This window comes from Symphalangus syndactylus, chromosome 3 (genome assembly GCF_028878055.3).
Source record: "Symphalangus syndactylus isolate Jambi chromosome 3, NHGRI_mSymSyn1-v2.1_pri, whole genome shotgun sequence".
NCBI lineage: Eukaryota > Metazoa > Chordata > Mammalia > Primates > Hylobatidae > Symphalangus > Symphalangus syndactylus.
The window spans coordinates 128577590-128596147 of NC_072425.2; the positions used below are offsets into that span (position 1 = coordinate 128577590).

Here is an 18558-nt window from a genome sequence, read left to right on the forward strand (position 1 = left end):
CTTAGGAATAGGCTTGTTACAAGTAATAAAAGATATTCCTGTCGCTTAGGAATATCATGGGTTTTAGAAGCTCTCTGGAAGTGGAGACAAAGACCAAATATATATTTCTTATTGTCGCAACTCTACAATTCCCTCACCCTTATTTTCACCAGGCAAAATTTCCTTGTTTTTTTATCGCTCAGTTCAGATTTCACTTTATTTGTGAAACCTTCTCATCTGTCCTCTAATTAAAAGAGGACTTTCTTTCATTCTCATGGTGTTGTCTATTGTAAAGTACTATTATTATTGGTTTGTGTATCTTTCTTCAACCCACTGTGATTTTCTTGAGGGCAGGATCTATTTCTTATTCATTTACTATATCCTCAACCCCCAGTAAAGTGCTTTTGCACATCCTAGGCATTAAGTAACTAAATGATGAGTAGGATTTGTTTTGCTTTAAAAATTTATTATATTTTAGGGAGGGGAACAACACACACCAGGGCCTGTCAGAGGGTTGAGGGCAAGGGAAGGGAGAGTATCAGGACAAATAGCTAATGCATGCAGGGCTTAAAACCTAGATGATGGGTTGATAAATGCAGCAAACCACCATGGCACACGTATACCTATGTAACAAACCTGCATGTTCTGCCATTGTATCCCAGAACTTAAAGTAAATTTAAAAAAGTTATTATATTTGAAAATGTAGAGTAGACAGGCAATCATTACAAATGTATAGGCCGGGCACAGTGGCTCACGCCTGTAATCCCAACACTTTGGGAGGCCGAGACTGGCAAATCACCTGAGGTTAGGAGTTCAAAACCAGCCTGCCCAACATGGTGAAACCCCGTCTCTACTAAAAATACAAAAATTATCTGGGCATGGTGGTGCACGCCTGTAGTCCCAGCTACTCAGGAGGCTGACAGGCAGGAGAATCCCTTGGACCTGGGAGGCAGAGGTTGCAGTGAGCCAAGATCACGCCATTGCACTCAAGCCTGGGTGACAGAGTGAAACTCCGTCTCAAAAAAAAAAAAAAAAAAGAACTGTTCATTGGGAGTTTTAAAATTAGCTAGGCATGGTGCTGTCCAGCTGTAGCCCCAGCTACTCATGAGGCTTAGGTGGGAGGATCACTTGAGCCCAGGAGGTCGAGGCTACAGTGAGCTGTGATTGTGCCACTGCACTCCAGTTGGGATGACAGAGTGAGACCCTATCTCAAAAAAAGGAAAGAAAGAAAAGAGGCCAGGCGTGGTGGCTCAAGCCTGTAATCCCAGCACTTTGGAAGGCCGAGGCGAGTGGATCACGAGGTCAGGAGTTCGAGAACAGCCTGGCCAACATAGTGAAACACCGTCTCTACTAAAAATACAAAAAAATTAGCCGGGCATGGTGGCTTGTGCCTGTAGTCCCAGCTACTTGGGAGGCCGAGGCAGGAGAATCACTTGAACCCAGGAGGTGGAGGTTGTGGTGAGCCGAGATCATGCCACTGCACACCAGCCTGGCGACAGAGCGAGACTCCATCTCAAAAAAAAAAAAAGAAAGAAAGAAAAAAGAAAGAAAGAAAGAAAAGAAAGAAAAATCCGAAATCCTTATTTTCCTGAAAGGAGTAAAGCCAAACGAAACTTTTTTTTCAAATGTATCGGCCAGAAGGCATGTATCTCCTTTTCTGAGTGACTGCACCCCGCCTTTCAACTGCTTAAGCTTTATTATCATTACTAGTTTTGGAAAACTTAAATTTGCTTGTAATGCAACTGCTACAGTTACCTGTTAGTTTATTTCTTATCTTATATTCTAAACATACAGTATGTCTCATACTGCAAAACAAAGGAATCTGAAGAAGAGGAAAACCAAAAAGCTCCGAAACTGTTACGAAGTTTTGCTACCACGTTGTATGAAGAATTTGATTTGCAAGTTTTTAAACTAACACACTTAAAACCTCTTTATTCTTCACATATATATACATAGGTTTCCATAGTTGGAATCTCTTATATAAGTTATTATGTATCCATTTTTTATACAAAACATATAAGCATTTTTTGAGTCACTGAGTAAGGCCAGTTGCCCTTCTGCTACACTCCTGACTGAAGTTACTAATGGGCTGGGATTTTCATTTATTCTTCTAGTAATTCATCAAATACTTGTTCAGAGCCTGTCAAGTGTGAAGCATTGTTTCAGTCACTGTTCATGTGCAAAGAGTAGAGCAGGGGACAAGTCAGGCCAACTCCCAGCTCTCATGGAGGTATAATCGAGATTGAGGGAAGATGTTAAACAAGTAAACATAAGCAAGAAAATTTCAGGTAACAACAAGTGCTGTGAAGATAACACATGGATATAGAGCAACAGGTACTCTTACATACTACTGGTGGCATATAAATTATTAAGTAAAATGAAAAGCAAATATATCCTATGACCCTGAAGTTTTACCCTATTTCATGTACATGTAAGCCAGATGCACCTAAAAGAACATTCATAGCAGTATTATTTTTAATAGTTAAAAACTGGAAACAACAAAATGTCCATCAACAGTAGAATGGATCAATACTTTGTAGTATAGTCATACAATACAGCAACAAAAGCCAGTGTACTACACTCAATGTGAATGACTTGTAAAAACATATTGTTGAGGGAAAGAAAGCAGACACAGAAGAATACCTTCTATGTATGTAAAATCCAAAACTAAGGTATGTAGTTTAGGACTATGTACGTAGTAAAATTACTTTTAAAAAACAAAAAACAGGCCAGGCACAGTGGCTTATATAAGCCTGTAATCCCAACACTTTGGAAGGCCAAGGTGGGCAGATCACCTGAGGTTGGAAGTTCGAGACTAGCCTGACCAATATGGAGAAACCCAGTCTCTATTAAAAAAATTAGCCAGGCGTGGTGGCGCATGCCTGTAATCCCAGCTACTTGGGAGGCTGAGACAGGAGAATCACTTGAACTAGCAAGGCGTAGGTTGCAGTGAGCCAAGATGACTCCATTGCACTCTAGCCTGGACAACAAGAGCAAGACTCTGTCTCAAAAAAAAAAAAAAAAGACAAGCAACTACCATAAAATCAGAATAGGACTCCCTATGGGGGATGAGAGGGAGGAAGTTGTGATTAGAAAGGGAAGTATGGGGGAGGTGCTTCTGGAGTTCTGGTAATTTTTTATTTCTTGACCTTCGTGGTGGTTAGGTAGGCATTTATAATTCACTAAACTGCACATTTATGTTTTAGACACTTTCATTTGTGTTTTATATTTCAAACAAAAGCAGTGGGATGATAGCATTAAGTACAGTTTTTGTGCATGTGAACGCACATGAGTGTATGTGTGTATTTTACAGCTTTATTGAGGTATGATTGACATGCAATAAACTATGCATTTAAAGTACTCAACTTGGCTGGGCACGGTGGCTCATGCCTGTAATCCCAGCATTTTGGGAGGCCAAGGTGGGTGCATCTCCTCAGGTCAGGAGTTTAAGACCAGCCTGACCAATATGGTGAAACCCCATCTCTACTAAAAATACAAAATTAGCTAGGTGTGGTGGCGCATGCCTGTAATCCCAGCTACTTGGGAGGCTGAGGCAGGAGAATCACTTGAACCCAGGAGGCAGAGGTTGCAGTAAGCTGAGATTGCACCACTGAACTGCAGCCTGGGCAACAAGAGTGAAACTCCTTTCTAAATAAATAAATAAATAAAATAAAGTATTCAACTTGAACAGTTTTGGCATATGTATTAACCCATGAAGCCATCACCACAATCAAGACAGTGAATGTGTCCACCACCCCTAGGTTTCCTCGTTCCCCTTTTTAATCTTTCCCTCCTGCCTGCTCCTTCTTATCCCCTCACCCCTGGGCAACCACTGATCTGCTTTCTGTCACTACAGCTGTACATAGATTAGCTTGTATATTCTAGAGTTTAATAGAAATAGAATCACATAGTGTATATTCTTAATTTTGTCTGGTTTCTTTCACTCAGCATAACTTTTTGAGATTCATCCATGGTGTTGCTTGTATCTATGGTTCATTCCTTTTTATTGCTGAGTTGTTGTCTCTTGTGTGCATTTGCCACAATTTGTTTATCCATTCACCTGTTGATGAATATTTTGGTCATTTCCAGTTTCTGGCTATTACAAATAAAGTTGCTATAAATATTCATATACAAATCCATTTATAAACATATGATTTATTTTCTCTTGGTTAAATACTTGGGAATAAAATGGCTGGATCATATGATAGATACATGTTTAACTACTTTAAAAATATAAGTATGGTTTTGTAACCCTGTATCTTCGCTTAATATGAAAATATTTTCAAGTTAATAAATATATTCCTATAAAATTATTTTTTAACTGTTGTAGTAGTCCATCAATTAAACATGCTATAATGTATTTAATCAATTGTTTGTTGGTGGGCATTTAGATTACTTCCAGTTTTTTCACTATAATAAACAGAATTACCATGAATATCCTTGAAACTAAATCTTTGAACATGTTCTTAATTATTTCTTTAAGATAAATGACCAGAAATGAGATTGCCAAGCCAAAGTTTTGTTACAGATTTCCCTCCAGACATATGACAAATTAAATCATCAGTCAGATTTTTTTATTTGAGTACTAGATGTAGATACAATTAGTCAAAATACTCCTTTTTTCCAGACTAGGCAACATGGCAAAATCCTGTATCTACAAAAAATACAAAAAATAAGCCAGGCATGTTGGCATTGAGACCACAGTGGCCATGATCACATCACTGCACACTAGCCTGGGTGGGCTAGAGGGAGACCCCATCTCAAAAAAAAAAAAAAAAAAAAAAGGCTGAACGAGGTGGCTCACAGCTTGTAATCCCAGCACTTTGGGAGCCCGAGGCAGGTGGATCACGAGGTCAGGAGATCGAGACCATCCTGGCTAACATGGTGAAACACCATCTCTACTAAAAATACAAAACATTATTAGCTGGGCATGGTGGCAGGCGCCTGTAGTCCCAGCTACTTGGGAGGCTGGGGCAGGAGAATGGCATGAACCTGGAAGGCGGAGCTTGCAGTGAGCTGAGATCTCGCCACTGCACTCCAGCCTGGGCAACAGTGCGAGACTCCGTCTCAAAAAAAGAAAAAAAAAAACCTCCTTTTTTGTCATGAAGATGGTTTTTTTTACTTTTTTATATTTATAGATGAAAATAAGTCTAGAGTCTCAAAAATGGAGTATTCTTTTTTTTTTTTTAAGACCTTTGTTTCACCTCCTTTCTTTTTTTTTTTTTTGTTATACTTTAGGTTTTAGGGTACATGTGCACAATGTGCAGGTTTGTTACATATGTATCCATGTGCCATGTTGATTTCCTGCACCCATTAACTCGTCATTTAGCATTAGGTATATCTCCTAATGCTGTCCCTCCCCCCTCCCCAACCCCACAACAGTCCCCGGAGCGTGATGTTCCCCTTCCTGTGTCCATGAGTTCTCATTATTCAATTCCCACCTATGAGTGAGAACATGCAGTGTTTGGTTTTTTGTCCTTGCGATAGTTTACTGAGAATGATGTTTTCCAGTTTCATCCATGTCCCTACAAAGGACATGAACTCATCGTTTTTTATGGCCGCGTAGTATTCCATGGTGTATATGTGCCACATTTTCTTAATCCAGTCTATCGTTGTTGGACATTTGGGTTGGTTCCAAGTCTTTGCTATTGTGAATAGTGCCGCAATAAACATACGTGTGCATGTGTCTTTATAGCAGCATGATTTATAGTCCTTTGGGTATATACCCAGTAATGGGATGGCTGGGTCACATGGTATTTCCAGTTCTAGATCCCTGAGGAATCACCACACTGACTTCCACAATGGTTGAACTAGTTTACAGTCCCACCAACAGTGTAAAAGTGTTCCTATTTCTCCACATCCTCTCCAGCACCTGTTGTTTCCTGATTTTTTAATGATGGCCATTCTAACTGGTGTGAGATGGTATCTCACTGTGGTTTTGATTTGCATTTCTCTGATGGCCAGTGATGATGAGCATTTCTTCATGTGTTTTGGCTGCATAAATGTCTTCTTTTGAGAAGTGTCTGTTCATGTCCTTTGCCCACTTTTTGATGGGGTTGTTTGTTTTTTTCTTGTAAATTTGTTTGAGTTCATTGTAGATTCTGGATATTAGCCCTTTGTCAGATGAGTAGGTTGCAAAAATTTTCTCCCGTTCTGTAGGTTGCCTGTTCACTCTGATAGTGGTTTCTTTTGCTGTGCAGAAGCTCTTTAGTTTAATTAGATCCCATTTGTCAATTTTGGCTTTTGTTGCCATTGCTTTTGGTGTTTTAAACATGAAGTCCTTGCCCACGCCTATGTCCTGAATGGTATTGCCTAGGTTTTCTTGTAGGATTTTAATGGTTTTAGGTCTAACATTTAAGTCTTTAATCCATCTTGAATTAATTTTTGTATAAGGTGTAAGGAAGGGATCCAGTTTCAGCTTTCTACATATGGCTAGCCAGTTTTCCCAGCACCATTTATTAAATAGGGAATCCTTTCCCCATTTCTTGTTTTTGTCAGGTTTGTCAAAGATCAGATAGTTGTAGAAATGTTTTGACTGCAAGCCCATCCTTAAACAACTTATTTTTTAACATTACAGATTTCCTAATTCCAAGCGTAATTCTTTTCCCAGCTCTATTTGATTTAGAAAGAGAAATTTCATTACTATATGATACAAATAGAATACTCCATTTTTAGATAGCCGCATATCTAAAAATGGAGTATTCTATTTGTATCATATAGTAATGAAATTTCTCTTTCTAAATCAAATAGAGCTGGGAAAAGAATTACGCTTGGAATTAGGAAATCTGTAATGTTAAAAAATAAGTTGTTTAAGGATGAGCTTGCAGTCAAAAAATAAAAGAAAAAATAAAAATAAATAATTAAGAGATTTTAAAACATAGTAAGTTGTAGAATACTATGCATGGTATGATTTCATTTGGGTTTTTAAATATATTATTACTATTTACTATTTAAAGCAGTTTATTTTAATGCCTTAGTTCTCTTGAGCTGCTAGAACAAAATACCTTAGACTAGGTAACTTATAAACAACAGAAATTTATTTCTCACAGTTCTGGAGGCTGGGAAGTCCTAGATCAAGGTGCCAATGGTGTCTGGTAAGGACTCACTTTCTCAGATGGCACCTTCTCACTGTATCCTCACACGGTGAAAGGACAAGTTAGCTCTCTTGGGTCTCTTTTATATGGCCACTAATCGTGAACCGTACCCTCATGACCTAATCACCTCCCAAAGGCCCCACCTCCTAATATATCACATCAGGGATTAGATTTCAACGTATTAATTTTGGGGAAACACAAACAAGACCATAGCATATAATATGGGCTCCTATTAATATATTTACTGTAAATATATTTATACATGAAACATATATATTTCATTATACATATATATTTTCACAGACAGATGAAAAAGTTTAGAAAATATGAATCAAGCTGTACAGTGGTTGTATGTATGGAGTGGGATTATGGGGAACTTTCGTTTGTACGTTGTATGTTTGTTCCTGTGTTTTAAATTTTTTCACAATGACTATACACTGCTTTTCCTACTGGAAAAAATAGATACTACATTTACATCTGGAACAAAAATGAGACAACTCTGTAGTTCAACTTAAAGACATGTTAGCATATAGATCTTTTGGAGAAGCTCCAACGAGAGAGGAAACTAAGGCAAGTGTGTTTATTGCTGCAGTATATGTCTCCCTACCAATTATGGTCTCCTGCTCAGTGTGTTCTTGAATTGTTAGTCAGCAAAATGAATACTTTTTACTCTTTCCTAAATTCTGTCAGGCTACACATATTTTATAATTGATATATAGCTTGTCATTCCAGTGCTCTAGTGCCCCTTATATTTCAGCATACTGTAGCTGGTTAAGATAGTGTCACATAGTTTCATTCTTTTTTCTGTGCATTTGTCTCTCCATCTGTGAGTACAGCATTGTGTTGATCCTTGCACATATTCCATGTATCTCTCTATACTCTAACTTTGAATCTGCTAATCAAACGCTGTTCACTTTAGTTGGTGACCACTGTGTCCTAAAATAATATATTGTTACTGTAAGTACATGATAAATTATTTTCTCTGAATCAGGTAACATCTCACTATAAATGAAGGTAACCACATGAAGGTATTTGAATATATTACTTATAGTACTTGAATATAGTATAAAGTTTTTACTGCTGTAGTGGAAAAGTCACTTATTAGGTACCAGGAGACTTGTGTAATTATCCAGCTCTGTTATGTACTTGGGTAGTTACATTATCTACGTGGGGCTAATAATGCTTGCTGTGGTAACCTAACAAGGAATGAACATTCATTCATTCATTCATTCATTAATGAGGATTAAGCAAGATAATGTATGTGAGAGTATTCTATAAATGGTAACATACAATGCAGATGTAAGTCTGTACTTTTGTTATTGTGCTAATACAGAGTCTTTGTGATGGCATAGGTGGCAGTGATGTCATGATAGTGGTGGGAGTCCAGAAGGAAGATACTGCAAATACTTTTTTCAACATCGCTTTCTCATAACTAACAAGATCTTTTCTCTAGAATAGCTTTATTTAAAAAAAAATAATAACTGTGCTAGGAGCTCTCATAAGTATTTGCATATCCAGAAGTTGACCTAGGGAATAAAAAGAGGCAGAAAAATAGTTTAGTGGCTTGCTAATTAACACAAATTTGAGTTGTATCCAAACTCAGTAGTGTCTTCTCAGCATTAGCTATAGACAGTTCATTTGTCCTGAAAGCTTTATTGTTTGATTGCGATTGTGTCGATCTTTCTCCCGTAAAACATTGGATTAGTAGGTGTATATATATGCTAAACAACTAAAATACAGCTTAATATCCTTAATTTAGATACATTTTAAATCTTAGCTTTAGCAGTTATCTTTTCATTTGGCTTCTCTGAGCAACTAGATTTCAACTCATGACTTGGTTAAGCCATCTCCGTTTTGAACTTTCTGAGAAAATGGAATAAAATCTCTGATTTTTCATAGGAAAACATAAATTTAATTACTGGTAGGTATATATTGTACTTGCTTTTTTTTGAAAGCTTTAGGAAGAATTTCAACCTCTACATTAAAAGTCAGTAAGAAAAAGCTCTTATGACAATAACCTTCCCCTAAAAAGCACAAATGCTTCTTTGCCTGTCATTTAAAAAATATTTATTGTGCACTCAATGCAGAAATTGTAACGATATGATGGTCTAGTAGAGTTATAAAATCTTTGACGTAATTATTAGTTTGGAGAAAGTAAAGCATAGGTATCAATATCTAAAAATATTATAAACATTTTTTGATCTTCTTAAACAGTCATTCTTAACCTCTTCCATTTTTTTATTCATACCTCTTATAATTCAAACAGCAAAATATAAATCCTTTGAATTGATTATGTTGCTTGTTTTTTCCAAGTTACTCTATGTTTAAAATAGGAAAAATGATTTTCATAAAGTTATATAAGGTAGATGAAAGTAATAGGCTTGTGAAGCAAAATTGTATTCAGTAGAGCTAAAACCAAAGTGAGCTCTACTTTAATGTTTAATCAAAGTCCTAAAAATACGGTTGGTCTTAGTAGGCATGAGTTTTCTAGAAAGAGTACTATTTTGTTGAATTTCAGCATAGAGGAAAAGTAATGTTTTACATCTTTTGATTTTATACATGAAAATAAAAATGATTTTTACTGCTTTTAATGGACCTCTTTGTCTTTTAGGAGCACATCTGACTTCAAGTTAGAGTTATATATTGTTTTTTCAAGCTACATATTCTTTACTGAGATGCTGAATATTTCACATATCATATAAAAGGAAGATTGTTCTTTAATTTACTAAGGTAAAATTAACCAAAAGTAATTTAAATTTCAGTTATTAGTGTAGCAATCTGTAGGAATTAAGTAGGCTCTGAGTTTTAATTGGAAACTTGCTTATATTTAGTTGTGTTTTTTTAAGGTAAAATAATGTGCTTACAGAGACATGGAATCAATCCAAATGCCCATCTATGATAGACTGGATAAAGAAAATATGGTACATAGAATACTTTGCAGCCTTAACAAGAATGAGATCATGTCCTTTGCAGGGACATGGTTGGAGCTGGAAGCTATTATTCTCAGCAAACTAATGCCGGAACAGAAAGCCAAACACCACGTGTTCTCACTTATAAGTGGGAGCTGAACAATGAGAACACACAGACACAGGGAGGGGAACCACACACATGGGTGCCTGTCAGGGGAGGTGATGGGAGGGAGAACATCAGGATAAATAGCTAATGCATGCAGGGCTTAATACCTAGGTGATGAGTTGGTAGGTGTGGCAAACAACCATGGCACACGTTTACCTGTGTAACAGACCTGCACATCCTGCACATGTATCCCAGAACTTAATAATATGCTTACACTTGATGTGTATATAGGTAGCCATTGTTTGTACATTCATTCATTCATTTAACAGATAATGCATAGAACACCTACACTATGGCAAGAACTCCATTTTAATTATTTTGCTACAGCGTAAGTTGCTATTTTGGCTTTGTCAGTGGCAAATACATTATCCCGGCCAGGAGGACTTTGCAGGCTCTATAGCTTTTTTTTGGTGAGCTGATAATTTTAATGGAAGTCATTTGCTACTCCAAAAGCTTTACATGAATGCTGCATAGGAGTAATTAGAAGCTGTAACAAGGAGTCAATTCTTTGTACAAATATTTATCTCACATAACTTTATATGTTTGAAGATAATACATTGGTGCTTCTAAGATCCTACCTAAACACAATTTCTTTAAAAATCTGTCAAAATTGTTGAGTATCCACTGTGTAAAAATACAGAAATAAAAAAGATAAATATTACATATGTACATACATATATATACATATACATATGTGAAACAATGTAATCAATCCTGAGATAACAAAAAACACTTAGTACTTTGTCTTGTCATTAGATACACTAAATCTGTGGGAAATTGGCAATGAAAGAGTTATGACCAAAACGAATTACTTCTGAGTTTTTAGCCATTTTTTTCAGTCAGTTGGGACATTCATATATGGGGATTATGGAATGTAAGGAATGACAGAAATTGGTAGAGCAGCAAAATCTAGTCTCCCAGTTTGCAGTTTTGCCAAGAATTCTGGTGAGAGATCGTATGTCATTAATTTCATCTTGGGGCTTCCTTTTGATATAGCACTCCAATTTTGAGCAAGTTATCATGAAAAACATAGATCACTTAGATGTGAATGAGAATAACTTGAATTAATGTAACTGGGCATCTAATTATTATAAGTTCTTGAAGAAACAAAACCAACTAGATTAAGAAGGCCTTGATTAGAAAAGGTGCTTTTGAAAATATTTTAATAATTCTAAATATAATAACTTGACTAAAACTTTTATTGAATAATTACCATGTGGCAAGTACTCTATCAATCACCTTGTATGTCTTTCCTCATTTAACTCTCACATAGGTGGATGTGTTATCATTATCTTCATATAGATGAGGAAAGGGAGACTCCAATTGATAAAATAAATTTGCTCATAGTGACACAGTTAATAATTAGAAGAAATAGTCTTGATTAAATCAGAGGCAGGTGAGTCTTGGTTTTAAAAACCCATGTTCTTAACCATTATAATGGTGTTTCTCAAAGTATGTTTTGTAGACCACAAACATTGAAATTATATTAGGTAACTATATTAAAAGGTTCCTAGGTCCCATGTCAGACCTTCTGAATCAGATTCCTTGGGTATAGGATCCAGGGCTCTGAATTTTTAACAAGCTTTTCAAGGTGATTCTTACGGACGCTAAAGTGTGAGAACCACTGCACTACCAGGGCTGAGGGTCAAGTTGGGCCAACTACCCTTCACCTCAACCAGAAGGGCCACCCCAAGAGTAGGACTGAGAAGAAGCCATCTAACAGTAAAGGTAATGGGAAAAGACGTTACTACTTTGATTATGAAAAGACAATTTAGTTGGAGATTCTTTAGTCATAGTATACATTATAGAAATAACTTCAGACTCCAATTTGATTGCTGTCATTTATGGAACTGTTCTCGGAACCATAGATTGAGAAAAACAACCTTTTGTCCTTCCTCCTAAGCTCAGAAATGCTCAGTAACTTGACCTTCAGCTTTGGCACCAACTTCCCTTACCTTGCACCAGAAGAATTCTTCCAACAGAAGGCAAGAAAAGAGAATATCCAAGAAGATGGACAGTGAGAAAGGGAATTGGCATTTTCATAGGAAAGAGGACTACTTCAGAGAGAGGTTCCTAAAATTGAGGTTTAATGAAGGCTTGTCTTCCTCACAGGGTGGAGATCAGATTGGATACAGATATGAACGTGCATATTGCCTTGCAAAGAAGCTTTCTAAGAACATTAAACAGTGAGAAATGGTCAGTTGTGGCACCAGGACGGAGATTTATGCCAAAGAATCTTATCGGAAGTAGATTCCATCCATTTTCAGTGCCAGTACCAAAATGTTCCACCCATAATTTTAGGATTGCCCTGGGGCAAGCTGGGAGGTTTCTGTGGTGTAAATTAGCTTTTTCCCTTCTCAGATCTGTCTTCCTTTCCCTTCCATGTTATCTACATTTTATAAGTTATCTATACAGTTCAAACACCTCTTTTGTTTTACTTTTCTTCGTTCTATTTTATTGACCATTCTTTGACACTTGCCATGTGTGTTTTGAATTCTAAAGTCAATTTCAAAATGGTTTCCATTGTTAAGAATTTGAAGCAAAAGATTGTGAGGAAAGCAAATATAGAAATTTCTTAGGGAAAACATGATTATAATAAAGTATATGTTAGTAAATATTTTTCTGCTCTATAGCAGTGGTATTATTATTCCTTCCTAAGGGAATTTCTGTTATTTTTTTTTTTTTCAATTTTTAACACAAAATAAGGCATCTGAAGGGGAGGAAGAACTCTTAAAAGCTCCAATGATTGGGCGAATCTTTATGGAAAAATCATAAAAAGAAAAAACCCGGCTGTGAGAGTTAGAGTATCTGATTTCCTTTTCTCTGCCAGATATTTTATTTGCCTGTTGAAATCGCTGATGGTTATATTATCTCCTAAGCTGTAGGTTTTTAATCTTTGGAATGCAGACTACTTCAAGGTCGGAGTTATTATTATTCAATAATGACAACAGTATTTGGCCATTGTCAGATCATTTGGCCAAAAGAGATCCTGTTTGCCCAACTCTTTTTCTTATTTCTTGACTCAGTTGTGTGATTTTGTCACTTGTACCCTGTTTATAGTTCTATCTGTGTAAAAACCAAATTATGAGTTACTTAAAGGTAAGTTCTTTAATATTATGCTTTGTTTAATCAGTATAAAACAACTTTTCAAAGTGTTGTTCTACAGTTCTGAGATAAGCATCTTAAGTAGCTTTTAAATTAGTTCCCCACACCTAAATACAAGTGAGAATTGTACATTTTTCTGCTTGTCATCAACTGCCTCTTCTCCTCAGTCTTAACCATGTTTCACTAACCATGCCCATCTGTTGTGTCTTATTAAGAATCTGTACACCATCAGCTTCACACTTTTGGAGTATTGTACAAAAGCTTCATGGAGAATGTGACTATGTTTTAAATGAGGTGAAATTTTCCTCCCCAGGTAGGGACTAGTTTTGTTTCTCACTTAAAATGGAGACACTTCAGAAGATTATTATGAGTATGAAATCTGATTTCAGAATACATTACAATCATTCCCTTGACAGAAAATTTAATCAGAATATTTAAAGCATTATTCTACAATGTAGCAATTTGTCAGATTTATCAGTAGATTCTTCAAATAAATATATAATTTTTAAAATTTTTCAAAAAAAATGTTTTTCTCTGGCTGGGCACAGTGGCTTATGCCTGTGATCCCAACACTTTGGGAGGCCAAGGCGCGCAGATCACTTGAGGTCAGGAGTTCAAGACCAGCCTAGCCAACACGGTGAAACCTCTTCTCTACTAAAAATACAAAAATTAGCCAGGCATGGTGGTGCACGCCTGTAATCCCAGCTACTCAAGAGGCTGAGGCGGGAGAATTGCTTGAAACCAGGAGGTGGAGGTTGCAGTTAGCCAAGATTGCGCCACTGCACTCCAGCCTGGGCAACAGAGTGAGACTCTGTCTCAAAAAAAAAAAAAAAGAAAAGAAAAAAATTTGTTCTCTTCCTTTGTTTATCTTATCTACCAATAAAATCTGAAATCCCAAACTACTTTATATAGGTCAGGCAATATCAGTAATTTTTATTTTAGTGTTTTATATTAACTGTTGCTTAAAATCCGTGTGGATAATCTGCTGCATTTTGGGGTGTCTATACAGAGGCTTTGACGGTGGTAATGATGGCAGTGATAGATTTTGTTGAAAGACAGTAGCCTGAGAAGCCTCTCTTGGCTTTATAGCTACCTAGGTGGAGGTCTCTTCTCTGTGGTTTCCTAAAATGGCCTGTGCATATCTCCCAATGCTTTCTTGCTATTTTACAATTCTATAAACTATAGGTCTGTGTCATGTACTAGACTGAACTCTGTGGGAGCAAAGAATGTTTCTTATTTATATTTGTATCTCTAGTACATGGCAGAATGCATACCCCACAGCATATTGTAAATACTCTATCAGTGTTTATTACGAGATTGAGAAGACCGGGTGCAATGGCTCACACCTGTAATCCCAGCACTTTGGGAGGCCAAGGCGGGCGGATTGCTTGAGCTCAGGAGTTCGAGACCAGCCTGAGCAACACAGCAAGACCCTGTCTATACTAAAAATTAAAAAAAAAAAAAAATAGCCTGGTGTGGTGCTGTGTACCTGTGGTCCCAGCTACTCAGGAGGCTGAGGTGAGAGGATCGCTTGAGCCTTGGGGGCAGAGGTTGCAATGAGCCAAGATTGCGCCATTGCACTCCAGCCTGGGTGACTGAGTGATAACTGTATCCAACAAAAAGAGAGAGAGATTGAGAGAATTAACACTCTGACATTGACAATTACTGTTTTGAATTATCAAAACAGTGGACCAAGATAGAGTTGGCCAAGAATATATTTATATTACTTTTAACTATTTGTCTGTTAATAATGGCTCTAGTTATTCATTTACTAGGGAATGTGTTGTTTTTCAATTTACCAAGAAGGTTCAGCTTTCTAAATGTATTGATATGTAGATAATTTTGTTCAGAAATATTTATGTTTTGGTTATTATGTGAATTCAAGCTACTTTTTTTTACCTATTCTCCCTCTGTACAACTCACCAGTTTTAACATTCCATAAGGATAACTAACATAGTAGTTGTCACCATTTTTTAAATGTTTTTCGAGAAACTCATTGAGGTTAATGGAAAGAAACAGGGACAAGTCATTCAAAATGCAAAATTCAGTTTGTTTCTGAACTGCATTTCTTAATGTTTCTGAAATGTCTCTTCTGAAATTTTGTTTCACGTTGTGCCTTATTTAGTACTGGTGATTTTGGCATTTCAAATAAAATTTAAAAATTATGCTATGGAATTCTTACCTGAGTTACTAGTAAGCTAGTTGCCCAATTCTCATTTAATTTTCTGACTTAATCTTTTCTCAGAACTTCTATTTCTCCCTTACTGTAATGTCATCACCCATTTTATGTTCGTATACTCTAGATGTTTAGCTAACTTAAATTTACCTTGAGAGATAAATAGAAACTTTTTAAAAGGACTTTTTTATTATTTTAATCTGAAGACAGAAATGGAAAGAAACCTCAATGTGCTCTTTGTTTTCCAATAGCCTAAGAATAAATTTATGCAAATATTTGTTGAGCATCCTAAGTCCTTATTCTTAGTGCCATGGACTACAACTTGTATAAGATGTGTTTTTTTACTTTCAATTATTTTGAATAAATGAGACATATTTATATAACAAAGCTTAAAGAGCAAGGCAAGATTTTTAAAAATGAGATGGCATTTGAATTGGAACTCGAAGGACTATTGAAAGTATGTAGCCTGCCTGACTGGTATTTTTGGATAGGTCTTGGATTATCACCGCCTTTGCTGATAAACTCTCATTTTGGGTGCATGTTTTTTCTGTTTTGGTAAATATTACTGACTTTGTAGTCTTTGAGGTGATTTTGCATATATTTATTCTGTTTCATTCATATGCAGATTTTATTAATTAGAATATATTGGGGGTCTTTTTGGGTTTTGTTTTGTTTTGTTTTTGAGACAGGGTCTCACTCTGTTGCCCAGGCTGAAGTGCAATGGTGCAGCCATGGCTCACTGCAGCCTCAACCTCCCAGCCTCAAGCGATCCTCCCACCGCAGCCTCCAGAGTAGCTGGGACTACAGACACATGCCACCATGCCTGGCTAATTTTTTTTATTTTTTGTAGAGCTGGGTCTCGTTATATTGCCCAGGCTGGCCTTGAGCTCCTGGCCTCAAGTGATCCGCCTGCACTGGCCTCCCAAAGTGCTGGGATTACAGGCATGAGCCACCATGCCTGGCCAGAATAGAAGTAATAGATTTTTATTTCTACAAGGATGGAAGAGAATTGGTGGGGGGAGGTGGGGAGTAAGTGTCAGATGAAAGTAACAGCATGAGCTCCAGAGTACAGAAAGTTATGAGGTTTATATGAGAACAAAGCAGTTTAGGTTGGCTAGAGCAAATGGAAGAGGAAAGGTAGATAGGAGGAGGAGACGTAATAGGAAGACAGAGTAAGGGAATAAAATGGGCTGAAACTAACGTCATGCAGGTTCAGTATTCTAACTAGGCTAAGGAGTAACGTGGGCTTAATGAATTCCATAGGCATGGAAGAGCTATTAAGAATATTTAAATAAAAAACGACCTACTTGGAGTTCTGCTTTAGAAAGATTATTTTTATTTATTTATTTATTTTTTAATTTTTATTTTATTTATTTATTTATTTTTGAGACAGAGTCTCGCTCTGTCACCCAGGCTGGAGTGCAGTGGCGTGATCTCGGCACACTGCAACCTCCGCCTCCCAGGTTCAAGTGATTCTTCTGCCTCAGCCTCCCAAGTAGCTGGGACTACAGGTACACACCACCACGCCCGGTTAATTTTTGTGTTTTTAGTAGAGACGAGGTTTCACCATATTGGCCAGGCTGGTCTCAAACTCCTGACCTCGTGATCCACCCGCCTTGGCCTCCCACCAAAGTGCTGGGATTACAGGCATGAGCCACTGCGCTGGGCCTGGAAAGATTAATTTGTATTAGAATCGAGAGATATGGCCGAGTGCAGTGGCTCACATCTATAATCCCAGCACTTTAGGAGGCCGAGGGAGGCAAATCACTTGAGCCAAGGAGTTTGAGACCAGCCTGGGCAACATGGCAAAACCCCATCTCTACAAAAAACACAAAAATTAGCCAGGCACAGTGGCATATGCCTGTAGTCCTAGCTACTCAGAAGCTGAGATGGGAGAATCACCTGAGCCCGGTGATCAAGGATGCAGTGAGCCATGACCACACCACTGCACTCCAGCTTGGGCAACAGAGTGAGACCTTGTCACAAAAAAAAAAAAAAAAAGGAAGAAGAAGAATTAGGAGATACCAGAGCCTTAGTGATTATTTTAACAAGTACTACAGTAACCAAATGAAATGGGTCAGTACTAATATGAGGTAATAGCAGCAGAACTCAATTGGGGAGGAGGTGGTAGAGGAATGAGCCAGATGTGAGAGAGATTCCAGAAAGAAAATGCAGAGCCCAGCATTCTTTTCCAAAAACATAAGAATAAATGAAAGGTTAACGTGTCAGGAAAGGATTTGAAAATCAAATGCTTGATCCAGATACCTTTTTATTAATACTATCTATAGAACATCTTTGCCAGTTACATGATTTTCTGTCTTTTAATGGCCAGTTTGTGTGATACTGATTACCTGATCATTTTTTTCATTTTTATTTACTTTCGTAATCTTTTTTATTAAGTTTTACTATCATTGGAGCCATTCTTTAGTCTCTTGTCTGTTATTGTCGGTGCCTTTTAATTTTGCAATTTTACTGTCGTTGGAGACATTTTTTAGTCTGTCATCTGTTATTGTTGGCCCTTTTTAATTTGCAGTATTAGTCTGATTTGACTTTTGCCTTTTCATCTACCTCCCATGTTCTAGACATGGCTTGTTAAGTAGGAGAACACACACACAACCCAACTCTTGTGAAGGGAAATACAGTTTAAGGTTACAAAGATGTCTCATGGTAATTCAAGGATAAGAAGTGCAGCTTAGCCAGGCATCGTGGGAACCAGAAGCTAAAAGATACCTTTTTTCTTAAAGGAGTAGTGTTGTTCTTTTTAATGGCCTCTCTGCTTCTTGAGACACATCTCTCTATGCCTCGTCACTGTCCCAGCTGGCTTCCTCCGTCTGCTTATTCCTTTTACAATGGCTCAAACACATTCTCCATTTTTATATGCTCTTTCAGCTCAGTTCCACACAGCTCCCTGGCAGCTTCCCTCTTTGTCTCTTGTTTTCCCAAGAGAGGGAATCTGATTCACCCACCTCACTTTTCAATCCAAGTCACAGTATCCTTCCTGAGCCATTAGCCTTTCGGCTAAAAGTAATAAAAACCTGATTCAAATTGGCTAAGAAATGAGGAAATGTATTATCTCCTGTAACAGGAAATCCAAAGGAGGGGCAACCTTTAGAGTTGATTGGAGATGCA

At 37.2% G+C, this 18558-nt stretch overlaps 1 protein-coding gene across 2 annotated transcripts in view; it reads left to right on the forward strand.

The window, feature by feature from the left end:
* Positions 1-18558, forward strand: part of SIK2 (salt inducible kinase 2) — a 132943-nt gene that overhangs the window by 40877 nt on the left and 73508 nt on the right. Inside the window, exons 1-2 of one of the 2 annotated variants that reach the window (XM_055273051.2) lie at positions 9777-9803; positions 12261-12344. The exons of the other annotated variant lie outside the window; for it this stretch is intronic. The gene's annotated coding sequence lies outside the window, so the exon portion shown is untranslated. Of the gene's footprint in view, positions 1-9776; positions 9804-12260; positions 12345-18558 lie in introns of those variants that run through there. 2 annotated transcript variants of the gene reach the window in all.